We start from the raw sequence: 21,558 nt of genomic DNA, 5'->3' as shown, positions 1-21,558 counted from the left end.
ATGTCATGTTCTTGCTTTAGAGTGTTTTTTATTCCCTTTATCTCTTGAAATACTTGAAACACACTTATTTTTACATTCCTTTGAAGTTGTCCTATTTTCTGTACTTCCCGGGGTATAATGTATCCCTTTCATTACTTCTGCTGTTTCTCACCCGGGATCTGAGTCCCAGCTGTCCCCACAGAGGGGGCACTAAGCCCAGCCAGACCCCCCCTTCCGCCCAGCGACCCCAGGTCACTCAGTCCCCACTCCCCTCAACTGCTCCAGTCTCCTCTTGGCTTCTGGGACCATGGATTTTACTGTCCTGATTTTAGTCTTGGGCATAAATACGTGTCCTTATGTGTGTGCACGTGTGTGTGTCCACAGACTTCCTGAGGCTCTTCTACCTTGGGTGAGTGGAGCGTCCTGGGCCAGCTCAGTCTCGCATCCTAAATGGAAGTCTCTTTACGAGAGATGCTCACTCAATAATTACCTGTTGGTCAACTAATAATAATGGTAATAATACAAATAATTTAATACATGTCTCTGAGCTTCCAGGATCCTTTATGGCCATTATAACAATTATAGCTAACACTACCGAGTTTTTTTGTTGTTTTGTTTTTACTTTAATTGAAGTATAGTTGATTTACAATGTTGTGTTAATTTCTGCTGTGCAGCAAAGTGACTCAGTTATACATATATGTGTGTGTGTGTGTGTGTGTGTGTGTGTGTGTACTCTTTTTCATCTTCTTTTCCATTATGGTTTATCTCAGGATACTGAATATAGTTCCCTGTGCTATACAGTCAGATCTTGCTGTCCATCCATTCTATATGTATTATTAAGTAGCCTACGTCATCTGATTTGATCTTCCAAAAAACCTCCTCATTAGCCCCGCCTTAACAGATAAGAAAGGAAGAGATGAGTTCAGTGAATTGATGGTGAGGATCTCACAGCAGGCAGGTCTCAGGGCAGGTTTTAAAAACCAGACCCCACCTTTGTCTCGAGTGGACATGAGCTGTGGAGACCTGGTCTCCAGCCTTTATGACCCCGCAGGGGGCCCAAGGGCTGGGACAGCCATGCTATGAACAAATGAGGTCACGTTAGTGAAGGGCAGAGGGAGGTGTGGACCCAGGGGTGTCTGTTTTCACCACCCCATGCTGTATTCCTGATGGGCATGCGTGCCTCTGCATGAACCACACATACACACATAGGCTGAGGAAACCAAAGAGAAGCTCTGGCCTCATGAGGCTGCTGCCCATGGGCCCCTTCTCAGCCCCTGACCTACTCCAGGCACCTGGGTGGAGGGTGGAGAGGGAAGGCATCCCACCGTGAGTACAGAGCATCCTTGTGTCTCTGCCTCCGGGTCGAGCAGGGCGCCTCCTCTCCCCTCCCACAGCAAAGAGCTGCTCTGGCACCCAGAGGAGTCCCAGACTCAAAGTTGCAGCAACATGACCTCAAGGCAGCCCCTCACCCACAAGAGTGTCGGCCTGATTCCTGCGGGCTGGAATGCATGAGGACGCTTTTTTCTAGAGAGGGATTTGAGTGGCTGTTTCACCAAGTTCTCATTTTTCTGGGAACAAGAGGACCAAGGTGGCTGGGAGCAGCAAAGTGTTGTTGTGTCCCTTGTATGGCAGAAGGTGTGGCTGGGGACCGCCCCGGGTGTGCAAAGACCACGGAGGAAGGGGCCAAGTTTCGACGTGAGATCTTTACTCTCTAGACACAGACACAGTGTTCAAGGTCAGCAGAGAGAACCCGGTGCTCTGTGGTTTCCTCCACGGTGGCTTCATCTCCCCAGCCCTCACCTCCCCTAATTCCCAAGCCCCCCACAGCCTCCTTTCCCCTCTTCCTCATCTGGGTTTAGAGGTCACAGTCAGTTTGACACCCTGACAGACGTGGATGTGCTGTGAATGCTGCAAACTCAGGATTCCTTTTATCAAACCCACTTTGTATCAGCTTGGGATCCAAAGAGCCAAAGGTAGAAGTGGAATTGGAGAAATGCCTAGGGGTTAAAATTGGCATGGTTTGGTGACGGATTAAAGTTGGGGAGTTGAAAGGCAGAAAGACTTTTAGTTTGGTCTGTGTTTTGGCGAACCAATGCCCCAGGTGAATTCTGGGGACTTTGTGGCCTTTGTCTGCCCCTCCTTGTAACCAAAAACCACTGGGTCCCTGCTCTGAGCCCAGCCCAGGCAGCGGAACCTGCCTCCCAGATCCCAGCCCGAAACCAAGGTCCTCCTGGTCATGCAAAGACACCCCAGAAGCTGAGTATCATAGACCATGGGCAGCCGAAGCTCTCTTAACCTTCCCCCATTTAACCAGTTTCTGGACTGCCCGGCTGCAGAACGTGGATCATCCTGTGCCCACCAAATACTCACAGGGATGGACCACTTGACAGGAGTCTGTGCCCTTCTTCTCCCCCCAGGAAGTACAGCTTATTGTTATGGGTTTAATTGGGTCCCCCCCAAAGATTTGATGATGTCCTAACCCACTGAACCTGTGAAGGTGACCTTCTTTGGAAATAGGGTTGTTGCAGACTTCATCAAGCTGTTATGAGGTCATGCTGGATGAAGTGGACCCTAAATCTGGTGTGACTGGTGTCCTTATAAGAGGAGAGACACAGACATGCACCCAGGGAGAAGACCCTGTTGCCATGGAGACAAAGATCGGGGTGATGCACCTGCAAGTCTAGGACATCAAGCATCACCAGCAGAGCCCCAGAAGCTAGGGGGGAGGCCTGGACCAGATCTTCCCTCAGAGCCTCCAGAAGAAACCAGCCCTGCCCACACCTTGATCTCGGAACTCTGGCCACTGGAACTGGGAGAGGATAAAACAGTAGATCGTTTTAAGCCACCCAGTGTGTGTCATTTTGTTACAGCAGCTGAAGGAAACCGATACTCTTATCTGAGTCCACTGTGTTGTCCCCAGACTTCTGATGCCAGTTGCCTTTGTTACCTTGTAACCAGGTAATTTAGTTAAATATTACATAAGCCTATCAATATGAGTATGAAAGGAGAGCTTCTGCTCTGAAAACTAGCCTTCCCTGGAAAGAATAAATAAAGGTGTGTTCTTCAGTATATCGCAGTTGAATTAGGCCGGGTAAGCCAACCATAAAAGATTGGGAAATAAATCATATGAATCGAGAAGGATTCTAAACTCGGATTGCTTTATATATGGCTTCAAGTTCTCCATCCTAAAGTAGAAATCAAAGACAGAGTATGTAAGTGTGGTTTATGTGACAGAGAGATAGGAAAGAGAGCGATTCAAATGCCAATCAGGGGAGCTGTGCTCAAAGAAACAGCCTTTGTCTTACACAAAGTGATTAACAAAATGATATACATGTTATATATTTTATGCTAAAATGAAAACATTTATGGCACATGTGGCATTTTCATGCTTCCCCACTTTACCCAAATTTCGCTTCACCAGATAACCCAGTTGTGTCCATTATTTTCGCTCTCCATCCAAACTCTTTCCCCGAAGGCTGGCTGAGAAAAATCAAGCCAATGGAACAGCAAGAAAACAAAGAACTTCAACTCTTGGTGTCCAAGTACTTGTCGGAGCTTATGACCGCATTTTGAGTGACATTCAGACTCTATTCTGTGTTGTTATTGAATGATTCACTCACCAGTCACCTTGACATTTGCTGGGCAGGGACATTTTCTCCCCAGCTATGGGTCCCTGGAAGGCAGAAGCCCATCACAGGCTTTGTCCACGTAAAAGACTGCTTGTGTGCAGTGTTTGTGAGCATAAGCTTTGGGGAACCTCCTCTGATTCTTTCTCTCTCTTGGTCAGCACCTCTCAGCACACAGAGGTGCCCCTCCATCACTAGACATGGATGAAATGCCATAATATGGGGTGAAGGGTGGGGTCTGGTTTCCCCAGTAGCCTCTGGGGGTGGGGGTGGGGCAGCGACACAACCAGAGGTTAGGGTTAGAGTTAGGGAAATTAGCTTTCCAATGAGACTCAGGATGAAGGAGGGACAGACAAATCCCCATCCTTCCTCCCCTTCACAGATGACTCCCAGGCACCATTTACCTCAGCAAGCCTTCCACAGATGCCCCCTCTCTGAGTGAACACACCTGCCACCTGCCGTGCCCCTGCTCTTAATGGAGCAGCGAACAGTAGGGTAATGGGTCCCACTGCCTTGCTTTTTTTTTTTCTCACCTTACCTACCTCCCTTTCCTTCTCACTCTTGCTACCCTGGGCCCGAACCTTCCAAACACAGCATCAGCACTTAACCCTTGCCTCAGACTCTGCTTTCTAAACAATGCAAAGACTTTGGTAAAGGGTTCTATGGATATTGCAGGAATGATTACAGTGCTCACTGGACCCCCAGTCCTGCTGTACATGGGGAGCATTCATCATTTAAGGACACAGCCAATCAAGGACATCACTAGAGCAAATCCAGGTCACTAATGTGTGAAACTGTCTGGCCTGATGGAGCTATATTTCTGATCACTCTTTAAAAGGTTCCCAGAATCCACTGAGTCCCAGGAATTTTATGAAAAGTAGGATCTCACAAGGTCATGTTCTCCAGGTCTCATCCCACAGCAAGATTTCATTCAAGCCATCCCAGAAAGTCTAGTGTTTTTCCTGATCAAAATCACCCCAGGAAACCCAGGCTTCTCCGCCATAGTACATCTTCCTTCCTGTGGTAATTTAAGTTCTCTCCATCTCTTCAGCTCAATTCAACCTCTCCTTATATTTAAAAACTATGATCAGGTACCCTGACCTCAGACAGTTTTCTTTTTTTTTTAACATCTTTATTGGAGTATAATTGCTTTACAATGTTGTGTTAGTTTCTGCTGTATAACAAAGTGAATAGCTATATGTATACATATGTCCCCATATCCCCTCCTTCTTGCGTCTCCCTCCCACCTTCCCTATCCTACCCCTCTAGGTGGTCACAAAGCACCGAGCTGATCTCCCTGTGCTATGCGGCTGCTTCCCAAATGTAAAGCTATCTATTTTACATTTGGTAGTGTATATATGTCAGTGTTACTCTCTCACTTCATCCAAGCTTACACTTCCCCCGTCCCATGTCCTCAAGTCCATTCTCTACATCTGCATCTTTATTCCTGTCCTGCTCCTAGGTTCATCAGAACCTTTTTTTTTTTTTTTTACATTCCATATATATGTGTTAGCATACAGTATTTCCTTTTCTCTTTCTGACTTACTTCACTCTGTATGACAGACTCTAGGTCCAATCCACCTCACTGCAAATAACTCAGTTTCATTTTTTTTATGGCTGAGTAACATTCCATTGTATATATGTGCCACATCTTCTTTATCCATTCATCTGTCAATGGACATTTAGGTTGCTTCCATGTCCTGGCTATTTTAAACAGTGCTGCAATGAACACTGGGGTGCATGTCAGACAGTTTTCTTGACATGGGTGTTTTGCTCAGCTCAGGCTGCTGTAACACAACACCAGAGACAGGGCAGCTCAAACAGCAGACGTTTATCTCTCACCATTCTGGAGGCTGGAACTTCTAAGATCAAGGGGCCGGCAGATTCAGCACCTGGTGAGAGCCTTCTTCCTAGTTCACAGATGGCCCTCTTCTCGTGTTCTCACACAGCAGAGAGAAAGAGAGAGAGGAGGCAGCTCTGGGCCACTAATCCCATCATTAGGGGGCCCCACCCTCATGACCTCATCTAAAGTTAATCACATCCCAAAGGCCCCCACTTCCAAATACAGTCACACTGAGATTGGGGCTTCAATCCATGAATTTGGGGGACACAAACATCCAGTCCACAGCACTGGACTTGACATAGCAGAGCTATTTAGTGACAGCCTCTGGACAAGACAGTGCAGGCTCCTCAGACAACTCCGTTCCTTGCCCTGCACAGGTGCCTGGCGCCCTTCTTGGTCACGTTGTTGTATATGCAGCTTTGACCTTCACTGTCCTCACTAACTAGAGCTCTTAGCCCGGCGGGTAAGGACCCAGCAAGAAGCAGCCAGCATTCCCCGGCCATGTCCAAGTTGCCAGTAAATAAGCCATTTGTTCCTGGACGATTTTGATCAAAGCCTGACTGTCTTCCAAATTAGGGCTGAGTCATTTATAAAGCGTGCAAGTGTTTGGATTTTAACAGCAAACATCCATCCATTTTAGAACAAATGATTAAAAGGCACTAATTAAAGTCCTCTGATGACTGATGCCCAGGCCCCAGGAACAGATCAGCCTGCCCACTCCTGGCTGGGGCCCAGTGTTGCTGAAACTCGGCCTCTGTTCACTGGTGCCAAATAGAAACTCGCAGACAGAGTTTTGGGTGAAGTAGAAAAGAGTAGCTTTATTGCTTTGCCAGGCAAAGGGGGCCACAGTGGGCTAATGCCCTCAAAATTGTGTCCCACCCTGGAGGAGGTGGTGAGGAGTCTTATGTTCAAGGAGCAGGGCGTGGTCAGCTCGTGGACTTTCTTCTGATTGGTGGGTGGTGAGGTAACCAGGAGTCAACATCATCAACCTTCTGGTCCCAACTGGTCTGGGGTCTACATGCCTGTGGGCAGCATACAGTTAACTTCTCCCACCTGGTGGGGTTTCAGTCTCTGCAAAATAGCTGAAAGGACATGGCTCAGAATATCATCTATAGCCCCTGAGGAGCAACTAAAGGTCCTTGAATTTGTTTAATGGCTAAAGTATTATTATTTTGTCTTATTTGACTGTTTATTTTTTCTTTCTGTATGTTCTCACTTCTCTGATTAAATTTATTCTTTGACTAAAGTTTTTCTACAGACAAAAGGCAGGTGGAGGACGTGGGTGGGGTCTATTCTGGGAAGGCCTCATAGGGTCCTGCTTGGTTACACCAGCACATGGCCTAAGGGGAAGTCAGACAGACCCTGGGGGAATGCTGCTCATGCGGATACAGGACGGAGGGTAACAAGAACGGTGGTGCTCACGTCTGTCCCAAATCACAGCACAGAGTCATTTTACCTTCAGGGTCGTCTCACTTGGCAAGAAGCAGGCAAGGGCTCCTCCAGCATCTCAGGACCATGGGTGGCATTCCTTTACATTGGTATGGGTGTGTTTGAATCAAAAGTCAAGGGAATAACTCAATCATTGACGCACAACTGTGTGTTGTAGACCTAAAACATGCCCAGCATCAAAGCAAGAGTCGGCAAGATTCTCGTGATCCGGGGGCGAGATAGGATCAGACATAATAAAGCGATGAGTACAGAACAGCAAGCCTTAGCCGCAGCCTCTGCCCTTTCCTCGACCAGCAGGTGTGAACTCGGGGGCTTCCGCTCTCCTTGCCCCCAGCAAACGTCCACCCGCAGCCCAGGGAACTAAACCCCTCCCACTGCCACCTCTGAGGCATCAACACCCCTGAATGTGTTCCCTCCAGGATCCTGACCCCACCCCCCAGCCCTTTGCTGCCTCCAAATATCCTTCCTAAACATCAGGCTAGATTGTTCCTCTTTTGTTTGTGGGTCTCAGAAGCTCCCCACGGCCCAAGGAAAAGCAGAGCCACACTGTGACATTCGTGGGTCCCTCCATGCATAAAAAATACTGATAATAGTCTGTTGTGATGTATTACATTAATTGATTTTGAACGTTGAATCAGCTTTGTATACCTGAGATAAATCCCACCTGGTTGTGGTGTATAGTTCTTTTATACATTAATAGATTTAATTTGTTAATATTTTTTCATGAGAGATATAGGTTTGTAGTTTGCTTTCATGTAATGTCCTTGACTGGTTTTGGTATTAGGGTAATGCTGACCTCAATATATGGAGAAAAACCATTTGACAAAATCCAACACCCATTCATTATAAAAACTTTCAGCAAACTAGGAATAAAGGGGAACTTTCTGAACTTGATAAAAGATATTAACAAAACACCTACTGTTAACATCACACTTAATGGTAAGAACCTAGAAGCTTTCCTCTTAAAAAGGAATAGGTAAGACTATCCCCTCTCAATCACTCCTATCACACATCCTGTTGGAAGAGTTAGTTAATAAGTTAAAAAAAGAAATAAAAAATATGCAGATTGGGAAGAGATAAATAAAACTGTCTTTTTTTGTAGATGACATGATCATCTACGTAAAAAATGCCAAAGAATCAACAACAAAAAAAGTCTCCTGGAACTGATAACTGAATATAGCAAGGTTGCAGGATACAAGGGTTAATATACAAAACTTATTGGTTTTTTTATATACCAGCAGTAAACAGTTGGAATTTGAAATTTTTTTTTAAATACTGATAATAAAATATTACAATGACATTAGTATAAAGATTAACATCTTGATTTGTGTATTGAGACACTTTTCTTCAACCTAAAAGTTGCTATTTTTTTCACTCTGATTTTAAAAGCCATTAAACCATTGTGTGGGCCCCTAAAAATTCTGCGGGCCCGAGGCGCTGAGCCCACTCTGTCCAGGGGAGACGTCAGCCTGGTGTTCCCATCTTTCCTCAGCGTTGCTCCCACCAGCCATGCAGCCTCAGCCCCCTCTACCCTCTCGGCCTCTGTGTCTCTGCTGTTCCTGCTACTCTCAGGGCCTCCCATGCCCTTCCCTGCCCAAAAAGTCCTCCATATGCTTTAAGCCCTGGCTCAAATGTGATGCTCCAGGCCCTGTGGGCGGCAGCCCTGTGGGCAGGGTCTGTGCATCTTCACTGCTCTGTGATGCTGACCACATTGCAAGACGGTCTTCCTGGCCAAAGGAAGGGTTCCTTCCTTCATCCCGCAAACATCCTCTGTGTGCCTGGCTCTGGGGGTTGCAGGGAGTGGGGAGGAGTGGAGGTAAAGAGGGAGACTGAGGATGGAGAGGGGCGTCCCTGGGAGGTTTCCAACCAGGAGCTGTCACCTTCCCGAGCCTCTGGGCAGACACTGGGACCCCTCCATGTTGCTGTGAATAAAGGTTTGGGCAAATGTGAGCACAAGCGGGTGGCGGTCAGCTCAAAACTGTCAGCAAAGATCAGAGGTCATAACCAGAACCTCCATGTCTATCTGGGCCTTTCCTTGTGTTTCTTAACACCTCTCCAACTCATTGTAAGCAAATCCATTTGGGTGAAACCCACTGCATTTTCCCCAGTATTTGATCGCAGGGACATTCTTGTAGTAACAACCAAGCAGAATGAACGTACTGAGTGTTTGTAACACAAATTCCATAACTAATAGTACTGCTAAAAATAGTAACAGTAACTAACTTTATTGAGCACTTACTATGTTCCAGGAACATTTCAAGCCCTTTCCCTGTGTTATTTCGGCTCAGGCCCACAGCCCACGCACACACTAAAACCTCGAAGGCATCCAACAAGAGAAGCTCAGCCGTCCAGGTGATGGGCAGGTGAGCCCCCCGTGGGCAGTCCGGATCCAGAGACGGCCCTCCGCCCTCTACCCTGTCCCGCCTGTCACAGAAGGCCTCAAAGATGGGAATTATCATTTCTATTTTAGAAACTGGCCTTCCCATCAGTTAGCAACAGAGCTGGATTCAAACCAGGGCTGGTCCACCGGCCAGCATCACGGTGGGTTTGGCTCCAGCAGTGTTTGGTACCCACAACTGCCAAGTAAGCAGACATCATCAGATGTGCCAACACAATCGGGCCACCCCACCTGGCCGTGAGGATGAGTTTGTCCATCTCCAACACGGCACTAACGGGACCCGACATCTGCACGACCCCTGGCTTCGAGGGGAGGCTCCAATGGGCGCTCGACCCAAAGGCCTGAGAAAACACGGTCTTCCTGACTCCGGCCCTGCTCACGCGTGGGAGATGTTGCACTTACTGGTTCTCCCCGTGCTGGTGTCCCCAAAATGGGAGGTGACGGGTGGCGGTGCGGCAGGGGTGACAGCGAGAGGCCTGAGGAACCGGGGTCCTGGCCTCCGTGGCCATGTCTGTTCACTCGTCCAGAGTGCTTCCAGCGATTTCAACCTGATTCACCGAAATGAAACCATTGCCATGAAATTTACTTTAAGGTTTGTCTGAAACCATGAGGGCTGATGCGATGGAAGGCTTTTCACTGAATGCTGACAACAGGGTGGAGAGAGGGACACCAGAAAATACTGGCTAATCTGAGTGGGGCCCTGGGGTGAAGGAAGGCAGGGGGCTTTCCCAGGAGCTCAGGGCGTTCCTTGGGCTCCATCTCAGAGAGCAAGTGAGTGAGTGACTACCGGGGTCTGGTCAGGGCATGGGGCTCTGGAGACACGGTCGCTCGCCTGCTGTATCCACGGGGCATCCCTCCAGCCTCTGGGCCTCAGCCTCCTCTCCTGATCAGGAGATTCAAGGCTTACACATTCTTAAGGATTAAATGAGGCAGTGCTTGTGGTGCACAAAGCATGATGCGTAGACCCAAAACAGGCCCCCAGTAGGTGATTCCTCTGTATATTATTATTATTCTAAGTCCCTGTGTAATCTAAACTCAAGGTTACTCTTAAAAGAGTCCCTTTGGTTTCTAGCTTAGATGATTGACAGAAGGATTGCATGGCTTACGCAGGCAAGACAGGGGTGAGTGTCCCCAGAGCCCGCCCTCGGGTGGTGGGTGCTTGTCGCCGCAGGTGCCGGGGGCTGAGAAGGCTGACTGCCCCTGAGTCCCCCTCTGCACCTGGGCTGTTATTCAGGAGGCTGGTGCTATTAGAGACATCCCAATTTTTATAGATGGAAACCGAGGGAAATCCCATCCTTGTCCAGGTCTGCCTCATCAGTAAGGACCGGATCCAGGATTTAAAACTGGACAGTTAGACCCCAGGAAGCCTCCTCCTAACAGCTCTGTTCTACCCCAGGGTGCAGTGTGACCTCATCTTATCTCATGACCCCTGCAAAGACCCCAGTCCTCATGAAGGTCACATTCTGAAGTTCTGGGTCGGCATGAATTGGGGGGAAACACCATTCAACCCAGTGCAGTGACCAGTGGAACCCACAGTCTCAAGCCATTTGCACACAAGACATTATCCAGTCCCCTAATTCAGCTCCAAACCTCCTGCCAGAGAAGGTCACAGACGCCTCATTAGCCCATGCCCCGGATGCCTGCCCAGCCCACTGTCTGGGACATCACCAGGTCTGGAGGAGTGGTCCCTGGAGGGCGTGGCTTGTCAAATTCACAGCTAGAGTTGGAGACTGTGTATTGTCAGCCAGCAAGGCAGGTGGGTGTGGGTTTCCTGGCTCTGGATGGGTGGGAGAACCTCTGCCCTCGCAGCAGACAGAGGCACGCAGGTTGTTGTGGGCAAAAGCATCCAAAGATGGGCAAGCACAGCCACCTGCTGAGAAGCAGTGAGCCAGGCCTCAGGAGCTCACTCACCGGTGATGCTCTCCTGCTAAACAAGGGACTTCCATACCCACCCCACAGCAGTGGTCCTATCTGTGTGAGCCCACCTTCGATGTGCTCAGCGATTCAGGTCCACTTTGTTTCTGGAAAGCCCAGGAAGAAAGTAATCATTAAAAACATGTAAATTAAGTTACCCCAGGAGCTTAATAGATTAGTTATCGACTTTTTCCCTCCTGTGGGATCTTAACCTTCTGTGGAAATTAATCACCAAATGGCTCAAAACAACCACCAAAGATTGGCATGCTCTATTCACAGCCCCGGAGGGTGGAAGGACCCCCCCACTCCCATCTTCACTTCCCCTCTCCCCCTCCCCAGAAGCCCACCCCTTGGATCAGATATGACTATTCTGGGGGCAACCGGAAGGCCCTGGCCGCCTGCCGCTTCCTCCACAGCTATTACCCAGGGGAGGTACCCACCCCACTGGGTGGATATGTCAGCCTCACACACTCCAAAGAGAAGGGCTTTGGTCTCAACTAGAGAGGGAAGGAAAGCAGGTTGCTACTTCTTGTGGGTTCTTTCATCCGTGCAGTCACCATATGAGCATTTATTGAGCACCTATGATATACTGGAGGCTGCATTAGTGCTGAGGATGTGGAAATCAACCAGATCTGTCCCTTCCCTCAGGGGACTCTCAGTGCAATGGACACACATGGAACCACATGATCCCAACAATGTGGCCAGAGCAACCACAGGGCACCCTGGGAGTCTGAGAAAGGAGGTGCAGGAGCTTCCCGGGGGAAGCCAGGAGGGTTCCATGGAGGAGAGTAGGCTCTGAGCTTCCTCTTAAGTGTGGGCAGGTATCTGCCATGGGGGAGCTTCTCCAGGAAGGAGCAGCCCGCATCAGACCTGGGGGCAGCCAGACCCAGGTTCAAAACCCAGCACAGCCTCTGACCAGCTGTGTGATGACGTCGTCACTCGGTAAGTCACTTGCCCCCTCGAGCGCCAGTCTTCTGGCCATGGAAGTCCTACTTGCGTGTAAGTGACTACACACAGGAGTGGTTATTATTACTGCTGCTGCCGCTGCCCCAGTTATTACAGGTTCCAAGAGGTGCAGCCCCAGTGTTGCTGGAGCTCGGGCTGTGAGGCTGGAGAAATGTAGAAGAATGTAGAAGCTGGGTGAGGAGTGGTGGGTGGAGAGCTGAATGCGTGAATGCATGCATGAATGAATGAATGAACAAAAAGTGAATAAAAGGATACGAGCATGACTACAATGCCACACTGAGGGGTTTTGTCCTAGGATCCTGGTAGGACATGGAAGGGACCCCAGCTGGAGCAGCTCGCTCAGACACACATCCGAGAAGTGTTTTCCCCGCAGCAGCCCTGGGCGGTGAGATCTGCCGAGTCCTTCCCAGGTCTCCTCCTGGTCCGCCATCTTTGTCCATCACTCTGGGTTGACTCTTGAGGACCTGGCGGGCCCTCATCCAGTCCCCCAGATCACCCCCCAACAAACACCAACATCTTCACGTGGGGACTTCCACCCCTGTGTAACCCCACTCTCCGCTCTCGCCGCTGTTCCCTGCAATAACAAATGACCACAGATCAGCCCTGCAGAGGACAAGTGAGGGCTGCCTCCAGAAGAAAGAATTGGTGGCAAAATCTAAGGATGCTTACCACAGCCGGGAAGGTGCCATGGAGCGTGTGGTTTCATTTCGGACATTAAAGAGAAGGGCAAGTTTGTGATAGACAAGTTCCAGTCTCACATCTGTTTGTGAGCATCTTCCAGGACAGAATTAGAGCTGTACCACTTTGCCTGCCCACACCTGTCACCCACATCATCAGGGTCTGGCTCACACCTGCTGATCTCCCAGGCCTCAAAGTCCAGAGAAGTGGGTGGAGGGAACAGCACATTCCTTTTCCTCTCTCCTGGGCCCTTGCGCTGCGGTTACCTTCAGGGTCTATGGACCAGGGGCAGCCAAAAGGCAGCCCCCACCTCCTTCCTCAGCCACGGGGCCTCTGCCTCTGGGATCCACACCATGACTTTGCAGGAGATGCACACCCAGCAGCTGCTTCTGGCAAGTGAGTGGAGAGTCAGGGAGATGCCAATTTGTGGCAGACGTCTGAAGAAGCTATTTCTAAAACAGCAATTACCAGAAAGGGGAACAAATTACTACTTACTTCAGAGACTTTCACACATGGAGAATCAGGGCCCTACAAAGTAATCAGGGCAATGTGTTTGCAAAACTGCATTATTTATATTGAAATATTTCACTGAGAAAGGTCAGGAACCGAAATTGAAGGTTAGCAAGGAATAAAATACCAGGGTCACCGTATCGCTGGAAAGTCTTTGAAGGGCCTTGATTACCACCACATTAGGCACTTTAGAAAACTATTAAATAAATCCAGGCTGGTATCCAATGTCAGATTTCTAGGGAAAATGAGCTCAGTTGCCCAAACCCAATGGCAGAACTACAGAACAGGCAGAGAGACCTGGCCCACGCCTGCAACCAGTGGACGGTCCAGCCGTGCCCAGGGAAGCAGCCACCGGAGACCCGGCCCACCCATCAGATGTCTGGCAACCATCTTGTTGGGTTGCCAAGCAACCACCCAGCCTCTCTGGGGGTCCTCCCAGAGTCACCAGGACATTAATAGCTGGGCGAGGGCTGTGGAGGGAGGGAGGCAGCCTGGGAAAGGGCCAAGCAGGCTGGCAGGACCTTTGATTTAGGCCCTGCAAGGAGATGGCAGCAAGAGCTCACCCGGAGTGGGGCCGGGGCAGCGGGCCCCCTCTTCACACTGTACCCCTCACCCCTTACCCCACCCCTCCCCACAGACAAAAGGTGTCCCCAGGAGAGGATCACCACGGACAATCATTTCTGTAACACCCTAGGTGTGCTGGGCTTGCACTGCCCTTGTCCAATTTGATTCGCAAAGCACCCCTGTGAGGCTGAGAGGGAAAGATGCTTCATCCCCGCGGTGGCGTCTCCTCAGCATTTGCTGCCTCCAGGCCTTTCCCGGGAAGCTCCAGGCCTCGCATTTGCGAGGTCCAGGCTGCTGTGGCTGCAGAGGGTTACCTCTGTGTCCTGGCTCCAGGCACAATTCCCAGGTCTCTATTCCAGGGTCCAGCCCCGAACTCACTGAGTGGGGAGCGGGGCTTCTGGGGACAGTGACGGCAAGGGGGAGGCCAATGCGAGCGGTCCATCGGTGGGCTTAGGTCACACCTGCCTGAATCCCTCCCTGCCTGCAGAGAAATCCCTCTGGGCTAGGTCTGTATTTCATCCAGTGCCTTGTCCTATCCAGCCACCAGCCACCCAACCATCCATCTGTATGTACATACACACACCCACCATCCTTCCATCCATCCAGCCATCTCTCCATCCATCCACCATCCATCCATCTGTACATACATACACACACCCACCATCCTTCCATCCATCCAGCCATCTATCCATCCATCCACCATCCATCCATCTGTACATACATACACACACCCACCATCCTTCCATCCATCCAGCCATCTCTCCGTCCATCCACCATCCATCCATCTGTATATCCACCCATCCATCCATCATCCACCATTTATCCATCCATACATCCAACCATCCATCCATCTGTATATCCATCCATCCATCTATCCTTCTGTATATACATGCATACACATATGCACCAAAAGTTACCTGAGTGGCTCTGGGGCAGACCCCATCAGAGGAGGGAGGGTCCACAGAAACAGAAATGCTGACAGGAACCTTTATTGTCAGTGTCTCAGAAGCTTCCATGTGGCACTTGGAGCTTGGCTAAAGGCTGAGTGGGAGCTCAACATGTCCTTACTGACCTGCACACAGAAAAGCCGTGCACTTGTGACCACAGGGCAGGAGCCCTGGGAGGCCTGTCAGACTGTGGCAGAAGACAGAAGGGTGGCAGCAGGAAGGAGGGACCCTCCACAATCTGTCTTCAGACGGCAAAGAAACCTTCAAAAAGGTCAGAGGAAGGGGAGTCACCAAGACCCAGCTAAGGACCACCCACCTGCAACCCCAGCTGGAGAACTACGGATAGAAAGGTCTAGCCAGGGCTTCCCTGGTGACGCAGTGGTTAAGAATCTGCCTGCCAATGCAAGGGACACAGGTTCGAGCCCTGGTCCAGGAAGATCCCACATGCCGCGGAGCAACTAAGCTCGTGCGCCACAACTACTGAGCCTGCGCTCTAGAGCCCACGAGCCACAACTACTGAGCCTGTGTGCCACAACTACTGAAGCCCGCACACCTAGAGCCTGCCTGTGCTCCGCAACAAGAGAAGCCACCGCAATGAGAAGCCCGCGCACCGCAACGAAGAGTAGCCCCCGCTCCCCGCAACTAGAGAAAGCCCGCGCGCAGCAACAAAGACCCAACACAGCCAAAAATAAATAAATAAATAAATAAATTTATTCATTAAAAAAAAAAAAAAAAGAAAGGTCCAGCCAGAGCCAGCCACATAATTTGCAAGGCCCAGTGCAAAACGAAAATCTGGCACTCCTTGTTCAAAAAGCAGCAGAAAAGTGCTAAAGGTACCGTGGACATAACACGCTTCCCCTGGACCCACACTGAGTCTTGCTGATGTCACCACGGGTCTCCTGGAATTCTGTGCTTGTAGGCCGTCATGAACGCCAAGTGTTAGTGGAGTATTAAGGAACGGTGGACACACACACCCTATGTGTCTGCTCTACTTACACGCACGCTATTGCCGGTCGGGCTTTGCTCACAAAACACAAGTTCGAAGTTAAAAAAGCATTAAAATTTCAAGACAGAGACAGCAGAGCATGAAACCAAGAACGGGCCCTTCTGCATGTGGGTCCCCATGGACACACAGCTCTCATGCCAGTCAAGTTGGCACAGGGTAAGCCTGCTGAAACGAGGGCAGGTCCTGCAGGAAACACTTGCCCGAGCTTCCAGGTGGCTCAGTCCCCATCACCAGACCTGAACTGGAGGGCAAGGGAGGGGGCCTCAGCGGATGAGCCCCTTGTTGCCTCAGCTAACACAGAAACCTTCACGCAGGCGCACACGGTGTCGGGCTGACCCGAACCCTCCCAGGACCCTCGCTCTCCATGTCCAACAAGACAGCAAATGTGGTGACAGCTCAGCTCAACAGGCCCCCGCCAGAAGCTCCCATTTCCATTTCTGAACTTGCAGACATGACCCAGAGCAGACACACCTGCGTCAACAGGACCAAATGATGTTTCCAGCATCCAGGTGGGCTGAAGGCAGTAAATTTGGTAGAACTGCCTGTTTGTCTTGCTTTCAGCCTTTCAAGCTATTTTTAAAATCCTTCTTGGGTACTGGAAGGGTTTTGCCTCTATGACTACAAAAGCAAGTTCCCCCACAAAGTCCACAAACACGCATGCACGGGGACGCCCATAGGTGCCCATACATGCCATCTTTCGAACACCACGTGAAATGCACACTTTGTTCCCGAGATGCCATCACTGGCGCCACCGTGGATGACATCCTGCATCTTGGGGTTCGGGCCAAGATTGCCCTCCTCAACTCCTCTTTGGAAACCATCCTCGAAGCCGGGACACTTTATCCTTAAGATCCTCAAGGGTGGACCATGTTCATCTGTTGAGGTTGGTCACTGTTTTCAGAAACAGCTACAATGGGAACAAGGGCTGGGGGTCTCAGGGGCGTGAGTGAGGGACCCATAGCTGAGTGCCCCCAGGGAAACCGACAGAGCCTCCTTTGGTGGTTAAATGCACAACACGCCCTCTGGTCTCAGACTGTCCGGGTTTTAATCCCCAGGTTTTAATCGTCAGTGTGTTATCTTTGTGACCTTGGGCCAGCCACTCTCCCTCTCTGGGCTTTGGAACCCCTGTCTGCAGAGTTTGGGTATAAGAATGGCACTTAGTTCTGAGAATTCTTCTGAGGATTAAATAAGTATGTGATGCACTAAGAACAATCTCTGATGCACGGTAAACATTTTGTATGTATTGGCTATTTTTATCCTCACTCTTCAGGAAAGACGTTCACAGAGGGGCTTGGAAAGCAACAACTCTGGAGGGCCATGAGGCTCCCCTCAAGGTCTGTCTAAGCCGTCTCAACACCAACGGTTCTCCAGACCAAGAGAATCACCTGAAACATGGTGATTGTGATGGAGGAAGTTAATTTTTTAGTTTTTGTGCATTTTAATGAATTTAAATTTACAAAGTAACTAGCAGCTGCCATACTCAACAGTGCAACTCCAGTCACTTCCAGAATTTCTCAACTTGAAAGAAAAAAGATTCTTTATTAAAGCATGAATGGGAAACCCTGATTTCTTTATCCCCGCTCTGGAAGCTTCCCAGTCCTCATGAGTTGATTAAAGGCCCTGAGAAGTCCTGCTGCAATTAAATTTTGTTCATCCTAATGCTTCCCAAACATATTTGACCACAGAATCCCTTTTCTGCGCAGATGTATACAATGCTCACTGACACCCCACAGAACATTCCAGAAGGAGAAGTCTGTGTCCACAAGAACAATGAATGTCATTTGGGCCTTGAAAAGCTACAGAAAAGGGACATTTTTATACCTCTTTTCAGTGCTCCTGATTCCAGAAACCAGGAGTTAAAACTAAGTCACTCTTGCAGTCATTCAACAAACACGTGATGTGCACTTACCACGCCAAGCGCTGTGCTGCGCCTGCAGCCACATAATTGCCTCCTTCTTTGCCAAGCACTAGGGAAGGGTTTCCCACCTGTCCCCAGACAGGGATGGGATGCGTTTTACAGTACACGCTGCTGCCTCCTCTCTGGAGGTCCCATGTTTTAAAAGCTCTCTGGTGATGCTCCTCAGAGCCAGATTTAGAACTGATGGTGGGGGAAGCAGAGAGGATGGGCCCACCCACCTCGCTGAATCTAACTCAGATGCCTCTTGGCTCCCATGGCTGGCACTGCTCCACGTGAGCCAGAAGCCAGCTCCAGCTCCCTGATGGCAGACTGGACCCAAAGTGAGAGGAGACGAATCTTTTTGCCCACCCGTCCCAGTCCTTCTCCCAGAGGTGTGAGCATCCTCCCTGGAGGTAGAGGAGGGAGCAAGCATTGAGGGCTCAGGGACCAGTTCTGCCTTCCCCAGTCAGCTGCCAAGGGCACAGAAACAGGGTGCCGTGCCCACTGGCTCCCCCCACACAGAACCCCTTAATGAATTTTAGATTAAAAAGCCCAGGTACTAGCATATCCTCAAGTTGCCTAATAAAGCAATTGGCCCATACGTCAACCTGGCCCTCCAGATGAAGCCCCCAGTGTGGAAGCGTGACCAGCCTGACCAGGCCTGCTTAATACAAAATGGGTAAAGTCGTTTATAAGCCTCTTGAACGCAGGCTTATGAATAAAAGAACAATGCTAGAAAACAAGCCCCAGCAATTTCTATGCATTGCAAACAGCTGGGAGCACGTCCTCAGTGTACTCTCGGCCCAGCCCTTCAGCCCAACCCAGGGCTCTCCTGGCAGGTTGAGGCCCCCAATCCAACAGGTGTGGTCGCTCAAAATGCAGGAAGCCTGACCTCTCAAGCATCTGAGCCCGCTCCTGCCCCACCACCCCGGAGGGGGCCCTGGAGGCCCGAGGACAAGCAGGGCAGTGACAGCAAAGCACATCCAACGGCCTCCACCAGGCCTCCTGCGCTGCTGGCCGAGGCTGCCAGAAATTCCTGCCTCCATTCAAAAACCAGCCACCTGCAGATAATATGTCCATCCTGTGGGGACCCGGCTCCGGGACAGGGGTTCTGTGGTGACCCCCGCGTCCCAAGCTCACCTGCAGAGGACCCCTCCGCTCCAGGACAGGCCTCCGGCAGAGGCACATTAAAGAAACAACAAAGGAGAGAGGAGGGAAAAGCATCTCCCAGGATTCAAAACGAGAAGATGAAACGCTCGGGATGGAAAGAGGCTTTTCAAAGAACTTTTCATCCAGTGCCAGCGCAGTTTGAGAGACTCGGAAGAGACGGAGATCTGGGCAGACAGACTGGATGGATCTGAAAGCTGCCCGGTCGGTCGGCATCCTGGGAAGAGACAGACGGGCCGGGGCTACTCGCTCCACAAACCCTGCAGTGCAAGGGTACCAAGGAGGCTCTGAAAGTTCTCCCACCTCCGTGGATTTTGCCCCAGGAACACCCCGGGAGCACCGGTGTCCACCTGCACGGGCTGGGAGGCAGGACAGGCAGCCAGTCACCTCCCTCCCAAGGTCCCGGGTCTCCTGGGTCACAGCCTCGCCCAGAGTCACACTGACCTGGCGGGAAGATCCTCAATTTCCACTCTAATAGGATGCCGCACTGAGTGAACTAGCAGGTTCTTTTGAGTTCTAGCTATCCATCGAGAACCTTTCTTATCTGAAACACAAAAACGTGTGTTGACAAATACTTATCAAGCCTCTAGACGAGGAGTTCACACAAAAGAGGCAATTCATAAATATTGGATCATTTATTAATTGGTGTCATTATTTCTGCCGTGAGTGGCTCTAAGAAACCGCCTGCCGTCCTGGGTCCTTCCTCAGCCCTCACCCGGCACCATCCGCCACTGTTCCATCAAGACGGGGCTCCCAAGGCAGATGTGGTCCTCCAGATCAGCTCCCTTATTGGTCCAGCAAAACAGCAAGGTGACCCCACATTGTCCCCCAACATAGAATTGCTCCCACCGACACCAGCCTGGCCTTCCTTCCGGAAACTCAATAGCACTTCTAAGTTCTGTGAATGTTTCTTTGGGGGCCCAAAATATAGGGGAGAAAAAAGTCCAAATAAAAGCCAAGAGTAAACTCATTGAAAGAAGTGCTGGCAACTTTTAATAGCATTAATCTGTCACAGCCCGCCAGAGGGGAAGCGGCATCTGTATTCTAACTGTAATAACTACATACTGAACAGCCGAGACGTGATTTATTAACAATGAGATTTTACAAGCAAGCCACTATTGACAAATGGCAGCAATTTTAGGCACCCCAGATCAATACCCTTTAATAGAGTCAAATCTCAACAAATTAAATTAAAGCAAGATTCCAAAATAGCCTCAAACTAAACAAATGCATGTGCGTAAATTTCCCCACATGGTTGGATGACATGACATGGGAGTCACCGTCACGAGCTGACGGCCACACTTCTATGTTGAAAATCAGGATGCGTTGGAAATCAGGACGCGTGTCAGGGCGCTGTGGTTAAAGGGCCGTGTCCATGGTGCTTCAGAGCTTCGTGGTTGAACACCTGTGATGTGAGAGGGATACAGCACAGAGAACTCTGGGCCCCTGTCGAGGAATGACCACTTTGGAAACAAACACCTCCCATACCTGCTCGCCACCACCCACCACGTTCCGTCTGGTGAGGAGACGATCAGAGCTTATAGGACAACAGAAGCCCGATCCCAGCTCTGCCCTGGGCGACCTGGGTGAGTGCGGACAAATCATGTGTAACTCTTTTCATCCACAAAACAGAAATGACATGCATCATTGCCACCTCCAAAGTTGCTGTGACATTAAACAAAATAACATATTTGAAAGACCAGGTGTGGGTCTGGCACAGAAAGGGCACTTGGATATTAGCTAAAGGAGGTGACCAGCGGGATGGCAGCTAGTGAAGCTGCCTCCATCCCGAAAGTGTGAGAACGCCATGACAGCACCCGCAGCCAGCTGCACCCCAGGGAAACAGGGTCCCCACAAAGCTGGGGGATGACCAGGTACATCTGATCACAGCCAGCATTCCCCACGGTTCTGCAGGAAGCCCCAGAAAAGCCTCTCCCATTGGGGAGATTTCACTCTGGAAATTCTTTTACACCTGGAATTTTCCAGTGCCAGACGGGGAGCCCTTGCTTCCTACATTTAAGTATGGATCCTGGCCCCATGTGTGAATGTTCAAGGGAGACCTTGGGAAGCCTGCTGTTCTTGGTCAGCAGTTACAGGAGATGACACAGCTTTGCTGCCACCATATCCGCTGGAGAAGGATGTGTCGGAGACTCGTAGACAGCCCAGTGCTGGTCCAACCCTGAATGATGGCCATTCTGACCGGGTCCTTACACCATCACAGGGAGATCTGAAGGCAGAAGATGAGCAGGACCCTCCCTGGCTGGTTCCAGGTAGGAACGGGTAGCAACATTCCAGGCAGGGCACGGGGAAGTGTGTGCTCCTTCTGCGTTCCATTTAGACAAAGACGACAGATGATTCAAAGAGCAGCTAGCTCGAAACGCTGCTGTGGTTTGTGGGTTTTCTTGGCCAACCACAAAGCCCCTCTCGCGCTGGTCACTGTGACTCCACACCCAACAAAAGGGATGGGCAGCCATTTCTCAGGCATCCACTGAGCGCTGGGCGAGCGGATGGGGAAGAGCTCTAGCTTCAGCCTGGGCCTCTGTTTCTAATGAGCTGTGTTTGTTCAGAGGTGTCTTGAACTTGACCCCTCAACCCCAACTAGATGAGGGGCTCC

This window comes from Eubalaena glacialis, chromosome 3 (assembly GCF_028564815.1).
Source record: "Eubalaena glacialis isolate mEubGla1 chromosome 3, mEubGla1.1.hap2.+ XY, whole genome shotgun sequence".
Classification (NCBI taxonomy): Eukaryota; Metazoa; Chordata; class Mammalia; order Artiodactyla; family Balaenidae; genus Eubalaena; species Eubalaena glacialis.
The sequence above is the reverse complement of the archived record's forward strand: the minus strand, read 5'-3'. Positions refer to the sequence as shown.